The sequence below is a fragment of the Ovis aries genome, chromosome 11 (assembly GCF_016772045.2).
Source record: "Ovis aries strain OAR_USU_Benz2616 breed Rambouillet chromosome 11, ARS-UI_Ramb_v3.0, whole genome shotgun sequence".
Taxonomy (NCBI): domain Eukaryota; kingdom Metazoa; phylum Chordata; class Mammalia; order Artiodactyla; family Bovidae; genus Ovis; species Ovis aries.
Window position 1 is genome coordinate 33017137 of NC_056064.1, and position 22022 is coordinate 33039158.

At 43.1% G+C, this 22022-nt stretch overlaps 2 long non-coding RNA genes and 1 pseudogene across 2 annotated transcripts; all 3 read right to left on the minus strand.

Moving 5' to 3' along the window:
• Positions 1 to 1067: 1067 nt before the first annotated feature.
• On the minus strand, positions 1068 to 9385 carry LOC132657412 (uncharacterized). Its single transcript, XR_009595558.1, has 3 exons — positions 8211 to 9385; positions 5902 to 5951; positions 1068 to 3552 (listed from the first exon to the last, which is right to left on the minus strand). It is a non-coding gene; the product is annotated as an uncharacterized LOC132657412 (long non-coding RNA).
• A 3252-nt stretch (positions 9386 to 12637) lies between these two features.
• On the minus strand, positions 12638 to 12973 carry LOC114117005 (enhancer of rudimentary homolog; annotated as a pseudogene).
• Positions 12974 to 18765: 5792 nt separating this feature from the next.
• LOC132657413 (uncharacterized) lies at positions 18766 to 21915 on the minus strand. Its single transcript, XR_009595559.1, has 2 exons — positions 21670 to 21915; positions 18766 to 20944 (listed from the first exon to the last, which is right to left on the minus strand). It is a non-coding gene; the product is annotated as an uncharacterized LOC132657413 (long non-coding RNA).
• Between the last annotated feature and the right edge of the window lie 107 nt (positions 21916 to 22022).

The following is a 22022-nucleotide window of genomic DNA, read 5'->3' on the forward strand; positions in this document are numbered from 1 at the left end:
CGCAGAGGCCTCCTCCCACTCCCCATTCCTCGCCACGAACCCCATCTCCCGCAGTGGAGGCCTTCTCCCCTTTCCTCATTGCGGGGTCCCCACACTGCCCACTGCTCCACTGCACAGCCCCCTCTCCCCCCAATCGCAACTCCAGGTGACCCGGTGGCCGTGCTTAGAAATGCCTCCGCACACCCCTTTCCCTCACTGCTGTTTGTCCAGACCCAGAGTGAAAGATGATATGGACCGGGGAGCCGACAACCCGCATGGAGAGACAGAATTCACGCACGAAAGAATTCGCGACACTAGCGTTTTTAGTGTCCTATCATGTTGGTTGTGCCAGCCACATTACGGGTGGTTTAACCAGCTAGGACCCCGCCACGGGTGTGGCCGCTGGTCAGCAACGAGATAACCGGGGGAACGTGACTAAGACAGACGTGTTTGGGTCCGCAGTCACGCAGCCCGGTGGCTGAGTCATGCTGGTGGGGGTGTAAATAAACATGCGAGTGGCTGTCGCGTAGCAGCAACCTCGCGAAGTTAGGAGGTGGTCTGGAGATGTGCACCTTACTACAGAGTGGCTAGTTATCACTTAGAAAAGGTCCTGAGTCTAAATGACAATCCTTCAACGCTTAACAGTAAGAGGAGGTACAATGTGACAAGCATTTGAATTAATGCCCAGACAGCGATAAATTTATTATGACTTGCTAAAATCTATTTACATGAATGATAGGAGATAGAAATGAACAGTTTCTTGAAGATAATTTGGTCGATGATGTAGTTGATAAAACGTTCATGGTAAAAAGTATGGATTTTCGTTTTTGTTAGTCTGGCCGTCAGTAGTCTGAGCTTGTTTCACTAACTGATAGCTCCTCTTGAGCCATCCCTGTGAATTGGTGGAATGATCTAGAATGGAGATCTCATGGTTTGATATGGGTACAGGGCTGGGAATTCTAGCAGTTGCCAGAAGTTAGTCATACAACTTCCTGGTTTAATGTTTGAACAAAGTGCATTTGGTAACCTCAGCACAGAAAAATGTTTTCAGAAAAGAGGCGTATGCGTTCCATGTTTAATAGACGAGATGAGTTTTTTAAATGAAACTTTTAATAATAACGTCATTTCTGGTGATTATAAAAGGTAGTTTAAACACATTAAAGAATAGACCGACAAAAATCCCTGAAATCACAAATTTGAAAATCTAGCACAGTACTTGGCCTTGTGCTTAATAAATGTTTGTTCAGTGAACTGTAGTTTCCCATTTGTTCAACTGAGGGAAAAAAACTGTTGACAGCCTTAGACATATAAAACACAAAGCAAAAAGACTATTTATTTCATAACCATGTGCAAATGGTTTTACCTAGGCAGTTCCTTTGAAAGAAAGAATTTTATTCTAAGATTCAAAGTGATTTTTTTACTTAGCCAGAGGTCTTTTAATAAAAATCTGTGAGAAAAGTGTTTCCAATTACAAATTCACAATTGTTTTCTTGACATCACTGACATTTAAAATACAGAGTTATTCTGTGGTTTGTCATTTCCTTGTTTGGCAGTTTATTGCAACAGGATTATGAGACTAATTCTGATTGCTTACTAGCAAGTTAGAAACTTTGATGTTGAGCTCCCAAATGAACATAGCAAAATTCTAAATTGTCTTTATATTGGTCCTCAAAATTTTAAAAATTTGTCCATTTAAAAATAGCTATTCAAGGTATTTCTCTGGTGGTCCAGTGGCTGACTCCATGCTCCCGATGCAGGGGGCCGGGGTGTGATCCCTGGTCATGAAGTAGATTCCAGGTACCTCAATAAAGACTGAAGATCTGGAGTGATGCAACTGAGACCCAGAGCAGCCAAATAAATAAAAAATTGTAAAAGAATAGCTATTCAGAAAGATTTTCACTGTGAAAGATTATATACATATATGAAAGTTGGAGATAATATAACAAACACCATATAATCACCACCCAACTTTGTTAAGTCTTAAAATAGCAAAAGCTGTTTTGCTTAAGCTTTTAAAAATATTTTAGTGAAAAAAAATAGGGGATAAAATTTACTATCATATGAACTATGCACTTTTTAAAAACATTTTTAAAAATATTATTTATCTTTGGCTGTGCTAGGTCTTTGTTATGCGTGGACTTTCTCTAGTTGTGGCAAGCAGGGCCTATTCTCTAGTAAGCTTCTCATTTTGGTGGCTTCTCTTGTGGAGCAAAGGCTCTAGGCACTTGGGGTTCAGTGGTTTCAGCCCACAGACCAACTATACACTTATAAATGTACAGTTTAGTAGTGTTAACTGTGTTCACGTTATTGTATAACATATCTAGAATTTTTCCTCTTGCCAATCTGAAACTCTATACCCATTAAATAACAACCCCCTATTTCTCCTTCCCCTAATCATCATTCTACTTTGTATGATTTTGACTATCTTAGGTAAGTTATGTAAGTGGAATCATACAGTATTTGTGTGTGTGACAGTTTCCCTTTTTTAGGCTGAATAGTAAGGCAATGGCAACCGACTCCAGTACTTTTGCCTGGAAAATCCCATGGACGGAGGAGCCTGGTAGGCTGCACTCCATGGGGTCGCTAGGAGTCTGACACAACTGAGCAACTTCTCTTTCACTTTTCACTTTCATGCATTGGAGAAGGAAATGGCAACCCACTCCAGCGTTCTTGCCTGGAGAGTCCCAGAGGCGAGGGTGCCTGGTGGGCTGCCATCCCTGGGGCCGCACAGAGTCGGACATGACTAAAGTGACTTAGCAGCAGCAGCAGCAGCAGTATTCCACTGTATGTATGCAGCACATTTTGTCTATTCATGTATCTATGCATATGTGGATTGCTTTCACCTCTTGGCTTTTGTGAATAATGAGCTGCTACAGTGAACATGGTTGTGCAAATATCTCTTTAAGATCTTGCTTTCAGTTCTTTTGAATATGCACTTACAAATTAGATTCCTGGATCTTAAGGTAATTATATTTTTAATTTTTTTGAACTGTTTTTCACAGAAACTCTACCATTTTACATGCCTCCCCTGTGTACAATTTTGAGTGTTCCACATCCTCACAAACATTTGTTATTTAAAAAAAAAAGATTCTCCTCATGGGTGTAAGGTGACACCTCATTGTGGCTTTGATTTGCATTTCCTTAATGATTTTTTTATGTAAAAATAATTACAGATTCATAAGAACTCACAAAAATATAGGGAAGTCTCAATGTACCCTTCGCCCATTTCCCCGAATGACAGCAGCTTACACAGTTGTAGTACAATGTCAAAACCAGGAAATTAACATTGGTGCAACACAATTATTCAGACTTCAGCAGTTTTACATGCACTTTAGTATGTATGCAGTTTTATCACGTGGGTAGTAGATTCATGTCACCCCCAGCACGATCAAGGTACAGAGCTGTTTTCATCACTATAAGGATAACCTCTTATGGTCAGTCACAGCTTCTCTTACCCCTTCCCCGCAAGCCCAGGGAGTCATTAATCCATTCTGCGTTTTGTCATTTATAAAATCCATTTATAATTTTGTCATTTTAAGAATGTTGCATAAATGGAATCGTACAGTATGTAACCTGTAAAGGAATTAAGATTTCGTTAGGCATGTCCCTCCAGCCATAGGAGTTTGACATTTTTCATGTAAAATTCATCGGAATTGTTGAATATATGAAGAGTTCATCCGTTTTTGCTGCTGAATATCTTTCTGTGGTATATGTGTCCCACAGTTGGTTTATTCATTCACCTACAGATGGACTTTCAGGATGTTTCCAGTTTTTGACTATTACAAATGTTAAGTAACAAAAACTCAACTGAATAAATATAAGGATCACTGTATTCAACAATTTGTGAATCAGGAAACATCCCTTCTAGCAATGGAGCTCTGTTGAGCTGCAGAAAAGAAAAGATTTTTAAAGGCAGAGAGGAAGCAGAAAAAAGGAAAGAATTAGCAAAGAATATCTTGTTTTTAGGTGAGGCTGCCTTCCTTGCCTAAGGGGAAGGGCAGAGGTTTCCACGGATCACAAGGATAGATCCTAGTGCTGACGAGAACATTCCAGGTTGTCTGGTTAAAGGTCAGTTTCCTGGGGAAGCTTGTAACTGCAGTTGGGTTAGGAATGAAGTCTTAGATTGTTTCCTTGGGGCCTGACACGAGTGACTCCTCTTGGAGCATTTTGTCTCCTTTTTAACACAAGCTTCTCTGATCATTCATGTATATTTTTGTGTAAGCAGATGTTTTTCTTTCCCTGCGATGAATGCCCAGTAGTGTAATTGCTGGGTTATCAGGTATGTGTATGGTTAGGTCTTTAAGAAACTGCCATTTCCAGAGCAGTTGTATTATTTATTCTCCCACCCCCAGTGTCTGGGAGATGCAGTTTCTTTGCACTCTCACAGCATTTGGTATTGTCACTTTATTTTATTTTTTTTAAGTTTTAGCTATGTAATTCTTGTGCAGTGTTCAGATGTTGAATTTTCATTTCCCTAACGATTAATGATGTTGCATGTATTTTCATGTGCTTCTTTGCCATGTGGATTTTGTTTTTGCTGAAATACCTGTTCGTCTCTTTTGCTCATTTTGTAATTGGATTGTTTACCTTTTTTACTGTTGAGTTTTGAGAGTTCGCTGTATATTCTACATACAAATTCTTAGAAAATATAGGTATTTTCTTCCATCCTATAAGTTGTCTTTTCACTTTCTTGGTGGTGTCTTTTGAAGTACAAAAGTTTGTTAGTTTGAGATGTCTTAACACACTATCTTATGCTTACCTGATCTCTTCCACAATCACCTCCATTTCACCTAAGCAACAAACCTCGACATCACCTAAAATGATCACACTCTGCTTTCTTAAACCCCAGTACTCAACTCTCAGAGCCCAACCTCTTGCCCATCTACCTATCTTTCTATTTTGTTACATCTGCTCTGTAAGCCTTCTAAGACCTGCAGTTCTCCAGTTCCCTGTTTTCTCCTCTTCACAGCATCTTTCATAGAGCAAAATTTAAAATTTTTGACCAAGTCCAATTTGTTGGTTCTTTTCTTTAATGGATTGTGCTTTTGGTGTCATGTCTAAGAGTTCTTCACTTAGCCCTAGATCCCAAAGACTTTGTGTTTTCCCTACATGTAAATCTATAATTCATTTTGAGGCTTAAGTCGAGGGTCATTCTTTCACTTTTGGATGTCAAATTCCTCCAGTTTCACCATGGAAACACTATCTTTTCTCCATTGAATTACTTTTGCACCTTTGTCAAAACTCAGTTGGTTGGACCTGTATGGATCTGTGTTAATTTTTTGCTGGTTTTTTTTTTTTAAGTATTCCCTCTCCAATACCAATAGCTTTCTCTTCTTGGAGGTAACACAGTGCTGAATTTGATGTTTATCAACCCCAGGAGCCTTTTAAAACTAATAACATACATTAATGTTTCCATAAATACTGCTGCTGCTGCTGCTGCTGCTGCTAAGTCGCTTCAGTCGTGTCCAACTCTGTGCGACCCCATAGACGGCAGCCCACCAGGTTCACCCCCGTCCCTGGGATTCTCCAGGCAAGAATACTGGAGTGGGTTGCCATTTCCTTCTCCAATGCATGAAAGTGAAAAGTGAAAGTGAAGTCGCTGAGTCATGTCTGACTCTTAGCGACCCCATGGACTGCAGCCCACCAGGCTCCTCCATTCATGGGATTTTCCAGGCAAGAGTACTGGAGTGGGGTGCCATTGCCTTCTCTATCCATAAATACTACATATTACTATAGATTGAATGTGACCCCCCAGAAGTCACGTGTTAAAACCTAACCCTAGTGTGATGATATTTGGAGGTGAGGCCTTTGGGAGTGATTAGGCCACAAGAGCAGAGCTCTTAAAAATGGGCCTAGTGCCCTTATGAAAGGTCCCAGAGAGCCCCTTTGCCCCATGTGAGGACATAGGAAGTGGCCCCTTACCAGACACTATATCTGCCAGCACCTTAATGTTGACTTCCCAGCTTCCAGAACTGTGAAAAAAAAAAAAAGTTTCTATTGTTTATAAGCTGCTCAGTCTGTGATGTTCTGTTATAGCAGCCTGAGCAGACTAAAACACCTGTTTTTAGACTTTATGTAAATGATGTCATACTCTAGCTATCATTCTACAACTTCCCTTTTTTAATACTGTTTTTTGTGGCTTAGTTGTGTTGACAAAGCTAGTTCAATTGCTTTAGCTGCTGTGTATTCTCCTATGTGAAGATATCACAGTTTAACATCAAGATATTCCTAGTTTTCACTGTTACAAACAAAGATGCTAAAATTTAAAATTTTTGTTTTATGTTTATTTGTTTCTATAAAGAATATTTATTTGTTTTTGGCTGCATCAGGTCCTAGTTACGGCACTCCAGATCTTTGTAGTGGCTCATGGACTTAATTGTCCTGCAGTGTGTGGGATTTTAGTTCTGTGACCAGGGATTGAACCTGTGTCCCCTGCATTAGAAGGCAGATTCTTAACCACGGGATCACCAGGACAGTCCCTTGAAGTTTAATGTTGAGCCAAGAGAAAGACTAGGTTTGTTGGTTTCTTTGTTCATTCAGCAGACATGTTCAGCAGCCTCTGGGTATGGAAGGCTTTGAGGTTGCTGACTTGGGTAGGACATGGGCCCCCACCCAACGGGGTCGTGGTTTTAGTGCCAATAAAGGGCGTCATTGTGATCCTGAGAGTATTTATCCTAATGAGTTGTTGGAAGATTCAATGAATTAACTCATGTAAAGGGTTGAGAAGAAAGCCCAGTTTATAGGGGGTGCTTGATCAATGCTAGTTACTGTTGTCAATCTTGAAAGGCAAAAATGGCTTAGTGGTTAAAGCACAGACTGGATTGGGTTGAAATCTTGACTCTACCATTTACTCACTGTGACTGTCAGTGAGTTATTCAACTTCTCTGGGCCTCAATGTCTTCATGTATATAGGGCAGAGATAGTAATAATACCTAGCTTATAGGTTTTTTTAAAAAAATTATTTTTAAAATTATTTATTTGGCATCATTGCATCATGCAGGAACTTTCTGTGTGTCACCAGAGCTTAGTTGCTCTGCAGCATGTGGGATCTTAGTTCCCTGACCAGGAATTGAACTCAGGTCCCCTGTATTGCAAAGTGGATCCCTAACCATTGGGCAACCAAGGAGGTCCCCCTTACAGGGTTTTTGAGGGTTGAATGAACCTCCCTTGCAAGGTTAGTTTCTACAGGTAGAATGCTTAGAACAGTTTTTGGTACACAGGAAGCACTCAGTAAATGTTAGCTGCACAAACAAGGAGAAGTACATAGACTTCTGTGGGGGCATAGAAGAGGAAGGAGCCATCCAGCTGCCTGTAGGAGGGTAGCAGAGCAACCCAAAAGTTACCACAAAGAAATTACTTAGAAGCCCAAGCTCAGGGAAGAGTCAGAATTGTCCAGAGAGAGAGGAGCAGGTGAAAAGTGAGAAGGCATAGTGTGATAAAGAACAGGTGGGTACCTATTTGTGTCTGGGATTTAGGGGGACTGCAGGTGGAAAATAAGCCTGGAGAAGGAGGCAGAGCTCAACACTCCAGCAGCTTCACTATCTCCAGTGGTCCTGCCGTCCCAGGCATTTCCCACGTCTGGACCTTGGCACTTGATGTTTCCTTTGCCCAAAACTCTTCTGTGGCTCCTGCTGTCTCCTACTTTATGCAGTGTAAACATCACATCTTCATAAAGGCCTTCTCTAACACCCATTCCTGCTCCCGATACTCAACTGCAGCACCTTGGTTATTTCTTTCAAAATGAGTTCATGTTTACATAATCCATAATTGTATTGCTTACATGGTTGTTTATCTCTTTGTTTCCTCCACTAGAACATAAATTCTATGAGGTACAGACCAGGTCTCTCTGGTTTATCACCATACCTCCACTCTTAGCCAGCTAGCATGCAGCCTAGTATATGGTCAGCACTCAGTAAATATTTGTTGAAAGAATGAATGACTAATGAAGGACCTGGCTGACTATGCTGAGGACTTTAGATTCTTCTTGCAGGTGTTCTGCATGGGAAGGACATGTTCAGATTCCTACTGTAGAATGATAACTAGGTGACATCATAGCAGATGCATAGAAAGGGGATGAGATCAGAGACCAGCACTCCAGACATGGTGGCCATTGGCCAAATAGGAGATGGTGAGCATCTATGAATAGACCAAATCGACAAAGCTCAGCATTCCTAAGCAAGCAGCAGGAAAGAACTAGTCAAATCAAATCAAAGCAGAGCACTGTTACTTACTGTTGTTGTTCAGTCATGTCTGACTGTTTGCGACCCCATGGACTGCAGTGTGCCAGGCTCCCCTGTCCTTCACCATCTCCTGGAACTTGCTCAAATTCATGTCCATTGAGTCGCTGATGCCATCCAACCATCCCATCCTCACATTCCCTTCTCTTCCTGCTTTCAGTCTTTCCCAGCCTCAGGGTCTTTTCTAATGAGTCAGCTGTTCACATCAGGTGGTTAGTATCTGAGCTTCAGCCTCAACATCAGTCCTTCCAGTGAATATTCAGGACTGATTTCCTTTTAAGATTGACTGGTTTGATCTCCTTGCAGTCCAAGGGACTATCAAGAGTCTTCTCCAACACCACAGTTCAAAAGCATCAGTTCTTTGGTGCTCTGTCTTCTTTATGGTCCAACTCTCACATCCTTACATGACTACTGGAAAAACTGTAGCTTTGGCTATACAGACCTTTGTCGGCAAAGTAATGTCTCTGCTTTTGAATATGCTGTCTAGGTTTGTCATAGCTTTTCTTCCAAGGAGCAAGTGTCTTTTAATTTAATGGCTGCGGTCACCATCTGCAGTGATTTTGGAGTCCAAGAAAATAAAGTCTCTCACTGGTTCCCATCTATTTGCCATGAAGTGATAGGACCAGATGCCATGATCTTCGTTTTCTGAATGTTGAGTTTGAAGCCCGCTTTTTCACTCTCCTCTTTCACTTTCATCAGGAGGCTCTTTAGTTCCTCTTTGCTTTCTGCCACAAGGGTAGTGTCGTCTGCGTGTCTGAGGTTATTGATATTTCTCCCAGCAATCTTGATTCCAGCTTGTGCTTCATCTAGCCCAGCACGTCACAAGATGTACTTTGCATAAAAGTAAACAAGCAGGGTGACAAGTATTGTTACTTGATCTTTGTTTCAGAGCAGTACCTAGATGGCTGACCTAAATGTTTGTAGTGTAACAAAATAAAAGATAAATGGATGGGGAGCTTATAACAAAGGAGGAAAAAAGGGAAATGAGGAGTGAGATGAGTATAGAAAATGCTGGCTTTGAAGTCAGCTAGAAGTGGGTCACAGATTGTTTTGGTAGTTTTTTTTCCCAACCAGTGTGGAAAGAGAGAGACACAATCAATTACATACATGATAAGTCCTTGTGATATATTGTAGTACAGCCATGCAGTGGAGTACTGCTGCTGCTGAGTCACTTCAGTCGTGTCCGACTCTGTGTGACCCCATAGACGGCAGCCCGCCAGGCTCCCCCGTCCCTGGGATTCTCCAGGCAAGAACACTGGAGTGGGTTGCTATTTCCTTCTCCAGTGCATGAAAGTGAAAAGTGAAAGCGAAGCCGCTCAGTCATGTCTGACTCTCAGTGACCCAATGGACTGCAGCCTACCAGGCTCCTCCATCCATGGGAGTACTACTCAGAATTAAAAATAAATTAAGTATTTATACATATATAAACAACATGGATGAATCTCAGAAAAATTATGTTGAATGAAAGCAGCCAGACAAAAAAGAGTATAGGGTACAGAGTGTGTGATTCCATTCCATATAAAATTCTCTGGCTCGTATTCCCTGGCCAGGTATTGGAGAAGATGGTTTTTCTGATGTCTACATCCTGGCCTCCAGGCCCCAGGCTGAGCACAGAGTAGTCTCGAATGGGCGTGTCCATCGCTGGCACATCCGGCAGCTCACTCACTGCCCGTCACTCCTCTGCTTCCTGTTGTTCCCGAGTCAGACCCAGAGTCCTCGCTGTGGCTTTCAGGCCCAGTGAGGTCAGAGGGAGCCTCCTGCTCAGTGCCACCCCACTGCACTCCCTCGGTCACTCTAATCCTCCCCCAACAGCCTTCCTTCCGTCTCCCAGCCCCTTCTCGCCCTTGCTGATCTGGGGGCTTGTGTTCGTCCTTCTGCTTGGACTGCTCTTCCTTTTTATCCTGTCATTCGGGTTTCAATTCAGGAGTCTGCTCCTCAGAGAGGTCTTCTCTGACCACACTGTCCTAGCCACTGGAATACTTTGTTCTTGCCTTCAGCACGTTTATCGATGCCTGAACTTGCTCTGCTCACTCATTTTTCACCTCCCGTACACTGGAAGCCCAGGAGGTCAGAGACTGTGTTATCATGGTATCCAGACTGATACCTGGCACACAGTAGGTGCTCAGTGGGCATCTGCAGGCTGTAACACTCCCGCCCAGACCAAGTGGGTCAATGTCCAGGCTCACTGGAAGGCACTGTGGTACAGGAGACCAGGGGCTCCAGTGCACAGCATTGTCCCTCAGACCCCAGTGGACATCAGCAGGGACCAGTGACCTGTTTAGTCACGTCTAAATGAAAAAATATTTTTGTGTGTTCCTCAGTTAGGTAAAGACCTCTTAATTATGATACCACAGTGTAATCTGTAAAATAAAATGTTGATAAATTGGGATTAATTACATTCTATCTGCCCAGGGACTTCCCTGGTAGTCCAGTGGCTAGGACTCTGCACTCCCAGTGTAGTAGGCCCAGGTTCAATACTTGGTTAGGAAACTAGATCCCATAAGCCACAACTAAGACTCAGTGCAGCCAAATATTAAAAAAAATAAAATCTATCTCCCAAACCCTCATATAGTAATATGATGATAACATACTTGCAAATCAGACTCTAAAATCATTAGATGGTTAAATACTATTCTCCCTGGAAGTCTTTGGGGAATGTGGCCATTTTTTAAAAATTGATAAGCACTAGACAAATATTTATAAAACTTTGGGTAGCTGTACCAACTCAGAGAGCTCACCTGGGTGTTTTCCAAACCTGCCTGATCATTTGTCTGATCTTGCTTCTTTCATTCATTCAGCAAATTTACTGAGTGCTTACTTATAGTCCTGGTGTGCTGCAGTCCACAGGGTCACAAAGAGTCAGACACGACTTAGCCACAAAACAACTATGTTCCAGGCATAGGTCAAAGCCCTAAGAACGTGATAATGGACAAGACAGATGGAGTTCCTGGTTCAGGGAGCTCAGTTTCTCGTAGGGAGGCAGACAACAAAACAAAATGACCTTTAATGTGTTAGGTAGTGATGAAGGCTATGGAATAAAGCTAAGGTTAGAGAGAGATGCTGCTCTATTAGGTAGCACAGTGGCCTTTCTGAAAAGGTGGCCGTTTGAGCAAACACTTGCTTAAGGTGAAAGAGCCTGTTACACAAGTAAGGCGCAAAGAGTGGAGAGTGGATTCTGGCAAAAACACAGCTGGAGAATGCTTGCTGAGGTCCAGGGATGCAAAGGAAGTTGTGACTGGAGCTCAGAATGAGAGCAAGTGGTGAGAGGCCAGCAGGGGGTCAGGGAAGGTCTTGTGGACTGGTTCATAGGCGATGGTGAAGAGTTTGGATTTTACCCCAATTTTGATGGGACGTCCCCTTGTCTGTCTTGTTCACTGCTACATCCCCAGGGCCATGGACAGGACCTGGCACATAGATAGTAGAGTTGTTTGTTTGTTTTTCCCAAATCCACCTGTAGATTTAAGCATCTCCAGTCAAAATTATAACAGGATTTTATGGATGACTTGAACAGCAAATCTAAAATTTTTATGGTGACTTCCCCGGCAGTCTGTGATTAAAACTCCTTCCACTGCAGGAGTGTGGGTTTGATCCCTGGCTGGGGAATACAGCATGCCTTTGGAATGGCCCCCCCCGCCAAAAAAAATTTTTTTATATGGATGTGCAAAGGTCTGAGAACAGTCAAGACACTCCTGAAGAATCAAGATGTCAAGCCTTTATTACATTTTAAAGTTATAATAAGACAATGTGATCAACTCAGGATCAGTGAAACAGACTAGAAGCTCAGAGAAAGAGCCATGCATATAAAAAAAGGCTAGTATACATTCGGTAAAGAAGGGACTATTGGAAAAAATGAAAATATATCCACACCCAAAACTAAATTATGGCCGGATTTAGGCCTTAACTGTGAAAGGCAAGACTTTATATTTTTTACATGGACATCTAGGCAAATATCCTCATGACCAAGGAAAAGAGCTTTGGTAGATCTTTCATAAATTCAACTGGGCACTTGACTTACTTCTAGTGAGACTGAGAAACTCAGTTTTATTTATTTTTAACTAAAGAACATTTATTTGTTTTTCACTGAGACTTTATCTTGAGGACCTAACTAAGCTATGCCACCACTCCCCACCCCAACTTGAAGGAGGATTAGTACAGTGGATATTATAAAGCAAGTATGAACAGTTTGAGGGACTGGAACCAACGTTAACTGACAAAAACCAACTTCCATCTAAATCATCTTAAAAATGTTTAAGTAATAAAAAGGTGGGGAGGGGGCAAAGGCGGTTTCAGATTGAACAAGATCATCACATTTTATCTAATACATTCAATCCTGGCTAGGGTATACCAAAACAGAAACGGGATAAATATAATACAAAACTTCCACTACAGCACACTGCACACAGTTGTGTTCCAAGCCCACCCCCATCCTCATAATGCTTCCAAACTCAACTGTTTCCAAGCCTGTTGGGCCTGGTGATGAAGGAGCACGTAGATCTTCTCTTTAATCCAGCGTTTGCTATAAGGCTGGTATGTCTGGGTATCAGCTCAGTAAACAACGCAGCTGAGGTCTGCCAGGTCATCAGTAAAATCAGACAACTGACTGATATCATATGTGATAGAGGGGCTGTCGGGATTCATTTTCTTCAGATGTTCATACATTTTACAAACACCTTCCATACACTCATTCACAGATTCATAGAGTAAGTTCTGCCTTCTGGGCTCTTGGTAGGCTGTACCAGTAAGATGGTGTGAGACATCATGCCAAAGTCGTCTGCTGCAGCCCAGAAACTCAGTTTTAAATTGTATTTAATTTTAATGTCACATGTGACTAGTGGCTGCCATATTGATAGCACAGATCTAGAGTATATGAAGAATATAGAAGAGGAAATAGGATGGGATAAACATAAAAAGCTGGGGTTTCCCAGGTGGTGCTAGTGGTAAAGAACTTGCCTGCCAGTGCAGGTAGATGTGAGAGACACAGGTTCGATCCCTGGGTCAGAAAGATCCCCTGGAAGAGAGCATGGCAACCCACTCCAGTATTCTTGCCTGGAGGATCCTGTGGACAGAGGAGCCTGGCGGACTACTGTCTATGGGGTTATGAAGAGTTGGACAGGACTGAAGTGACTGAGAATGTATGCAATCATAAAAAGTTGCTCAAGGAGATCAGGAATAAACAAATTAAAACCATGGTGAGATACCACTTCATAACCTCCAGATGTGCAGGGATTAAAAAAATCAGACAGTATCCACTGTGGTGAGAGTTTAAATTGTTTCAACCCTTTTGGAAAACAAAATTGAGCAAGAATATTTCCTGGATCCAGCAATATCACTTCAGTTATTACAGAAGAAAAATTATCCTCAGTCTGGCCTGTGGGTTTAAATAATTCACAAACAGGTAGCATTCCTAATAACATATTTGAGCAATTTTATGATAGATTATAACCAAAATACCAAAATAAGATCTCTTCTGAGATACTAGATACTCATACTTTAATTTGAGTCTTAAGATTTTTTTTTTATCTGGCTGCACCTCATGGCACATGGGATCTCAGTTCCCTGATCAGGGGTTGAACCTGTGCCCCCTGCATTGGAAGCTGAAAGTCTTAACCACTACACCACCAGAGAAGTCCCCAAGAGTCTAAAGATCTTTTTATTTATTTATTTATTAAGTCTAAAGATCTTTAATTAGATGTTTCTGTTACACACAGTCTTGGAGAAGGCAATGGCACCCCACTCCAGTACTCTTGCCTGGAAAATCCCATGGACGGAGGAGTCTGGTGGGCTGCAGTCCATGGGGTCTCGAAGAATCGGACACGACTGAGCAACTTCACTTTCACTTTTCACTTTCATGCATTGGAGAAGGAAATGGCAACCCACTCCAATGTTCTTGGAGTGGGAACCTGGGGAACGGGGGAACCTGGTGGTCTGCCGTCTGTGGGGTCGCACAGAGTTGGACCTGATTGAAACGACTTAGCAGCAGCAGCAGCATCATTATACACAGTCTAACAGATTACTGTGGTGATGTGATTTGTAAGAAGTTGGTCTTCATCCTCACTGCTATCATAGAGCTCCTAAAACCCTAGGAATTTTCTAAGTGGTCAGAGTGATAAAAATTTCTTGTTATTCATAACGAGCACCTTTCAGCCTTCCCAGAGTTTGTGTTAATGAGGCGACTTTTGGAAAGGCCTTAAATTTGGGGGCTGTTTGTCAGAAGATTGGACGCTTAAGCCCTCCTCCCCCACCTTGAGGGAGGAGAGAAGGGGCTGAGGTTGAATCAGTCGTCAGTGGCCACTGATTTCATCGATCACGCCTACGTAATGAAGCCTCCATGATGACGTACGGCAAAAAACCATCACAATATTGTAAAGTAGTTATCCTCCAATTAAAATTCCAAAAAAATCTCTAAAGTACGAGGTTTGGAGAGCCTGTGATGGTGAACAGTGGAGCTGGGACTAGTGGCAGTGAGAGTGGTCCCAGAGAGGGATGGAGGGTCTGTATCCCTTCCCACATTCCTGGCCCTGTGCGTCTGCTCCTGAGATATGTCCTCTGTAATAAACCAGGGATCTGGTGGGTAAACAGTTTTCCTGGTGTCTGTGAGCCGGTTGAACAAATCAGTGAAACTCCAGGAGGAAGGAGGCTGTGGGTCTGGGTCAGAAGCACAGGTGACAACCTGGACTTGGAATTGGTGTCTGGGAAAGGGGAGGTGAGGGGACAGTCTGGTGGGACTGAGCCTTTAACCTTTGGGATCTGATGGTAATTCCAGGCAGGTGGCATCAGATTGAGTTAAATTCTAGGACACCTAGCTGGTGTTGGAGGCTTCCTTGGTAAAGGACCGCCCCCTCCTACCCCTGGTCTGTCAGAGCCCTTTGTTCTTATAGCAAGACTATAATAAAACCTTGGCATGTACTCAGATAATTAAGTTATCTGAAAAGATTTTTAAACACTATATCCTAGAGAATCGCTTGCACACCTGCCCCAGTGGATATGAACAAGCTTGATCATAGTAGCAACATCTAAACCTGTATCTCTGTCAACAGTGACATGGGCATTGTGGGATGTTCGTTCTGTGAATCCTGTGCACCAGTGAACATGCATCAGCTCCCACTACACATGTCCACAGGGATGACTCACAAAAGAACAGTCTCAGAAGAAGGCATACAGTACTATTTTACTTACATAAAATTCAAAAACAAACGAGTAAAATCTAAATACATGTACATCGTTTGTTGTTGTTTGGTCACTAAGTTGCATCTGACTCTTTCGCAACCACATGGACTGTAGCCCGCCAGGCTTCTCTATCCATAGGATTTCCCAGACAAGGATACTGGAGTGGGTTGCCATTTCCTCCTCCAGGGGCTCTTCCAACCCAGGGATCAAACCTGCATCTCCTGCACTACAGGTGAATTATTTACCTCTGAGCCACCTGGGAAGCCCATTTAGATGTACATACACAGGTGATAAGGCTTTCCTCGTAGCTCAGTCAGTAAAGAATCTGCCTGCAATATAGGAAACCCAGGTTCGATTCCTGGGTCAGGAAGGTCCCCTGGAGAAGGAAATGGCAAGCCCCTCCAGTACTCTTGCCTGGTGAATCCCATGGACAGGGGAGCCTGGCAGGCTACAGTCCGTGGGGTCGCAAGAGTTGGACACGACTGAACCACCACCACCACCACACATGTGATCAGATAAGCAGCAGATTCAGGGTGGTGGTTACTTCTTAGGGAGCAGGGAGGAGGATGTTGGGAATGTTAGAAAAATGGACAAAAGCTCCATTCGTTAATCTAGTTGGACATTCTTTTTATTAATGTAATTTGACCTGTACATGTATATTCTGTAGTTACTGTAACAATGAGGAGCTGAGGCTCGCAGGCACTGGGACCACTGCCATGAGGAAGCTCTGCCCCCTGGCGCTCTGGGCTGGGACTGCCAGCAGGTGTGGGTGCAGGTGCCAGCATGGGGCCCCTGTCCTCGGAGCAGGGTCCCTCTAGTGCCAGGCCCTGGGACTGCTACAGCTCAGCCTGTTTACCTGGAAACAACTGGGCTGTATTTGTGGAGGGTATTTATGGGCAGCAAGGTATGCCCACCACACCCCTGGGCAGTGGAGGGCTGCCTGCCCCCTACCCAACTTGGGACGCCCTGACTCGGGACTGCGGGGCCCTGAGGGGTGTCTGGACGGGGGCCTTTGGTACCGTGTGAAACCCAGTCAGTTAAGAAAGGAGCAGCTTCTTCCTTGGAAAAAAGAACATACAAAACAAAGCTTAAGGAACTAAAAAAAAATCACTCTTGCCCTCTGTGAGGGAGTAGGAGGGGAGGCAGGAGACTTGAATGCAGGGAGCTCATTTGGGAGGCTCTGCATTAGCTGGGGCTCCAGTGAGCGCAGTGGGTGTGGGAGGAAGTTTCAGGCAACCAAAGTCATTGCCCTTCCCTCTGAAATGAGCCCTGCCACCTGCTAGCTGTGTGAGCATGAGTTATCTACACCCTCAATTTCCACATCAGGAGAATGTAGACACTCACTGTGCCTGCCTGAGGACCGTCAGACACAGCATGTGAAGCACCTGTTGGCGCTGTGCCTGGTGCTTATGAAGGTCTCAGGACTACTGACCCCCCTTGCCCAGAGAGAGGCTTTTTTTTTTTTAAACTCAGGAGCAGTCAGTCAGCTTGCCAGGTCCTATGTCTGCCCGGAAGGGAGACTTCATGTTCTGATCGGCACAGAAGTTAGTGGTGGCCCCGCAAATCCTCAGAAAACAGAAGTTACCGTTGGCATGTCCGTAGGAGGGAGGAGAAATTGATATAAATAGCAGCAGGGACAGCAACAAGCCTGTCACAGGACCAGAGAGATTTGGGTGCTCCTCACTTCATCCCACTCTAGTACTCTTGCCTGGAAAATCCCATGGATGGAGGAGCCTGGTGGGCTGCAGTCCGTGGGGTCGCTAAGAGTCGGACACGACTGAGCGACTTCACTTTCACTTTTCACTTTCATGCATTGGAGAAGGAAATGGCAACCCACTCCAGTGTTCTTGCCTGGGGAATCCCAGGGACAGGGGAGCCTGGCGGGCTGCCGTCTATGGGGTCACACAGAGTCGGACACGACTGAAGTGACTTAGCAGTAGCAGCACTTCACTTCACTTCACTTCCTGTGATTGAGAGGGACAGTGAGGCTGGCCCACCCTAACCTCTGCTAGGTGCTTTCTGCATCTGCAGCTAGTCAGAAAGCTTGCAGGTAGCCTCAAGCCTGCCTGTGGGTACAAAATGATGTGTCTAAGAGTGGGCACTAACCCCCTGAGGCTGCGCCTGCCTGGTCTGTGTGTCATAGGGACTCCTACCCTCTGGTGGCGGGTGTGGATTCTGCACACTCCAAGGAGCTGAATCAGCCTAGGCTGTACAGTCCATGGGGCTTCCCAGATGGCGCTAGTGGTAACAAACCGGCCTGCCAATGCAAGAGACATAAGAGACGGCAGGCCGGTTCAATCCTTGGGTTGGGGAGATCCCCTGGAGAAGGGCATGGCAACCAACTCCAGTATTCTTGCCTAGAGAATCCCACGTACAGAGGGGCCTGGTGGGCTACAGTCCATAGTGTCGCCCAGAGTCGGACATGACTGAATCGACTTAGCAAGCAAGCAATACAGTCCGTGGGGTGGCAAGAGTTGGCCATGACTTACCAACTAAACAACTAAAACAACCTTCAATCTCAAGCACAAACTGTATCAGAAAAGCATGCTTGCAGTTGGAGGGCAATGTTATGTACTCTCTTATGCATCTATATTTCTAGCAATTCTGGCCAAAATCATGGGAACTTATGCTTTAGAAAAAAGCAAGTCGAATACACTGTACTGTTTTCAGATTCCCTTTTCCCAAAATCCTGTGCAGATTTGCCAAGGGTTTTCATGTTTTTCTTTTAAAGTTGAGTGTACCCTGTCATTGTTATGCCAGCACATTATACTCTGGGTCTATCTCTCCACATCCTGAGTCACCAGAGACTTGTTATGTTGTAATTTTAGGGGCTGGACTAGAACCAAAAGATGCCCACTTAAATTTTATTTATTTATTATTTATTTGGCTGTGCCAGGTCTTAACTGCGTGTGGCACTTGGGATCTTCCATCTTAGTTGTGACACGTGGAATCTAGTTCCCTGACCAGAGATCGAACTCAGGTCCACTGCATTAGGAGCTTGGCGTCTTAGCCACTTGGCCACCAGGGAAGTCATGTGTATATATAATGGCTAAAAGTAGCCATTATCTTCCAGTTCTGGAGGTCAGAGGTCCAATGCAGATCTTACTGGATAAAATCAAGGTGTCAGTCAACATCACTGCTTGTCAAAGACATGAAAAAAAAAAAAACCACTAGAAAGGCTAAATTTTAAAAGACTGACAATACCAAATGTTGTGAGGGTATAGCATACCTGTGACTCTCATACACGGGTGGGATATAAAATGGTGTGGCCTTTGGAAAGCTCTTTAGTAGTTCTTGTAAGAGTATACTGCTAATTTATGACCCAGCAATTTCACTCCTAAGTATATATACCAAAGTGAGTTCACAGACTTGTACACAAATGTAAATAAAATAACAGCTTTATTCATAATAGCCCCCAAGCTGGAAACAACCCAAATATCCACCAGCAGGAGAATAAACTGTGATGTATTCATGTCAAATATTATACAACAGCAAATAAAATCATGTACACAAAACAACATGGATGATTTTCAAAAACATTATAGTGAGTGAAAGATGTCAGACATGCTGTTTTTAAAGGTTCAAGAATAGGTAAAACTAACCTCTGGTGATAGAAGTCAAAATACTGGTCCCCTCTGTTCTTTCACCTGAGAGAAACTCTCTAAACTGCTGGAAATGTTCTATATTTGAGTTGGTGGTGGTTACGTAAGCTGTATATTTAAGATATGTGCATTTTGCCAGCAAAGGAAACCATAAAGTGAAAAGACAACCTGTGGTAAAGGAGAAAATACTTGCAAATAGCACAACCAGCAAGGGTTTAATTTCCAAAATAAACAGCTCATACAACTCAAGAGCAAAGAACCAAAATACCCAATCAAAATATAGGCAGGAAACCTCAATAGAAGACATACAGATGGCAAACAGGCACATGAAAAGTTGCTCAGTATCACTAATTATTAGAGAAATACCAGTCAGAATGGCTATCATTAAAAAGTCTACAAAAAATGCTGGGGAGGGTGGAGAAAATGGAACCCTCCCACACATTTAAATGATAATGTAAATTGACACAGCCACTGTGGAGAACAGCACTGAAAAAAAAGAAAAGTAGAATTGCCATATGATGTCCAGAGCAATCCCACTCTGGGCATTTATCTGGACAAAATTATAATTCAGAAAGATACATTCATCTCTATATTCAAAGCAGCACCATTTACAATAGCCAAGACATGGAAGCAATGTACTTGTCCATGACAGATGAATGGATAAAGAAGATAGGGTACATATATACCATGGAATATTACTCAGCCATAAAAAAGGAATGAAATAATGCCATTTGCAGCAACATGGATGGACCTAGAGATGATAATACTAAGTGAACTGAGTCAGAGAAAGAGAAATACCATATGATACTACTTATATGTGGAATCTAAAATATGACACAAATGATCTTGTTTACTGAGGAGAAACAGACGCACAGACAAAGAGAGCAGAGTTGTGGTTGCCAAGGGGGAGCGGAGTGGGGAGTGTTGGATTGTTAGCAGATTGGTTTGCTAACAAACCAGTTGTTAGAGTTTGGTGTTAGCAGATGTATATTATATACAGAATGGATAAACAAGTTCCTATCAAACAGGGAATATCAATATCTTATCATAAATCATAACAGAAAAGAATACAAAATATATATATATGTATAAATGAATCACTGCTGTATACCAGAAACCTTGTAAATCAACTATACTTTCAAAAAAAAAAAATTGAACTCCTCCAAAAAAGTCACAAAAATTGCACTTTAGCGAAGTGTCAATTTTATCTTCCTTTTTTCCAACATCTACTATATAAACATTTTAAAGCAAACTTGTTAAAAAGTTAAATTAGATTTATTTGGAATTTACCCCAAGTGAAGGAGTCATAAACTGGCCCAAAGGTGGCAGCCTAGGAAAGAGTTAATACAGATGGAGTGTCTTAGCTACCCTTGTTAAAAAAGAAAAAATCGTTTAGTAAAATGTCAGTTATCTGCTGAGGGAAATCGACACAGTGTTTATCTCAGTGAATTTTCTATTTACCAGCAAGGTATAAATGTAATATAAAAACAATAGAAGAGTTTGGAACTAGATCGAGGTGGTACTGTACAGAACCATGAATGCAGTGTCAGTGAACTACACGTTAAAATGTCTGTTATATCACTTTCATCTTAATTTTTAAAAGTATTCAATAAAAAAGAAGATAAAAGATATGTGCATTTTGCTGTGTGTAAACTATACACCTCCAATGAACCCCTAATACATACAGCTAAAGCTGTACTCACAGGGAAATTTATAGTCATTAATATTCCTGTGGACAGTGACTGCAGCCTTGAAATTAAAAGACACATTTGCTCCTTGAAAGGAAAGCTATGACAAACATAGACAGTGTATTAAAAAGCAGAGACGTTAACCTTGCCTGCAAAGGTCCATATAATCAAAGCCATGGTTTTTCCAGTAGTCACGTACAAAGAAGACTGAGCACCGAAGGACTGATGCTTTCCAATTGTGGTGCTGGAGGAGTCTTGAGAATCCATTGAACTGCAAAGAGATCAAACCAGTCACTTCTAAAGGAAATCAACCCTAAATATTCTTTGGAACAACTGATGCTGAAGCTGAAGCTCCACTTTGGCCACCTGCTTCAAAGAGCCCACTCAGTGGAAAAGACGTTGATGCTGGGAAAGATTAAAGGCAAAAAGGGAAAAGGGTGGCAGAGGATGAGATGGTTGGATGGCTTCACTGACTCGACATAAATTTGCACAAACTCCAGGAGACAGTGGAGGACAGAAGAGTCTGGCGTGTGACAGTCCATGGGATCGCAGAATCAAACACAACCTAGCGACTGAACAACAAAATACTAAAAATAAAGAACCTCTGTATTTAATTCAATAAACTAATGATAAGATAAAAACAATTAACAAAGGAAGATGAAAATTAAGGAAGTAGGGCACAAAAATAGTAAAAATTAGTAAATGAAAATGTTATTTCTTTGAAGATATGAATAAAATAGGGAAACAAAATAGGTTTGGAAAATATTTGAGTTCCATCAGTGGTTCTTGTGAGTTTGTCTTTAAATTGGTGCTGTGATCAATAGAACCATAATAACAGAATTTGGTGCGGAGTTCATTCATTTATTAAATTTAAAAAATCTGTTGACTCTCGAGCCCCTGAAGACGCTGTTTTATAATGTCAGGAATGCCCAAGTGTGAGAACTCTGATTTCAGCTGCTGCTTGTCCCGGAGAGGCAGGTCATTTATCCACATTACCTAGCTCATTCGGGCGCACGATGGCTCCTGCCAGGCAGGTGCTGTCCTCATCAGAGATGAAGTTGCCCCGGGGTGTCTGCTCGCATGTGACAGGGAATTCAGGGTGACCCAGGCCTCAGGAAGGCAGGAGGAAGCCCTCAGGGATTTCAGGGGGCCCGGAGGCTCCGCGGCAGGTGCAAACGGGCCCCGAGTGTCGGGAGCCGAGGCCCGAGGCGCGATCCCGCAGGGCTTGCCGGCTGGAGCGGCGCAGGTGCGGGCCCCGCGGCGAGCAGGGGTGGGTGCGCTCGCGGCGGCCAGGTGCGGGCGGGGCAGGGGCCGAGGCCGGACAGCGGCCGGGGCGGGGCGGGGCGGGC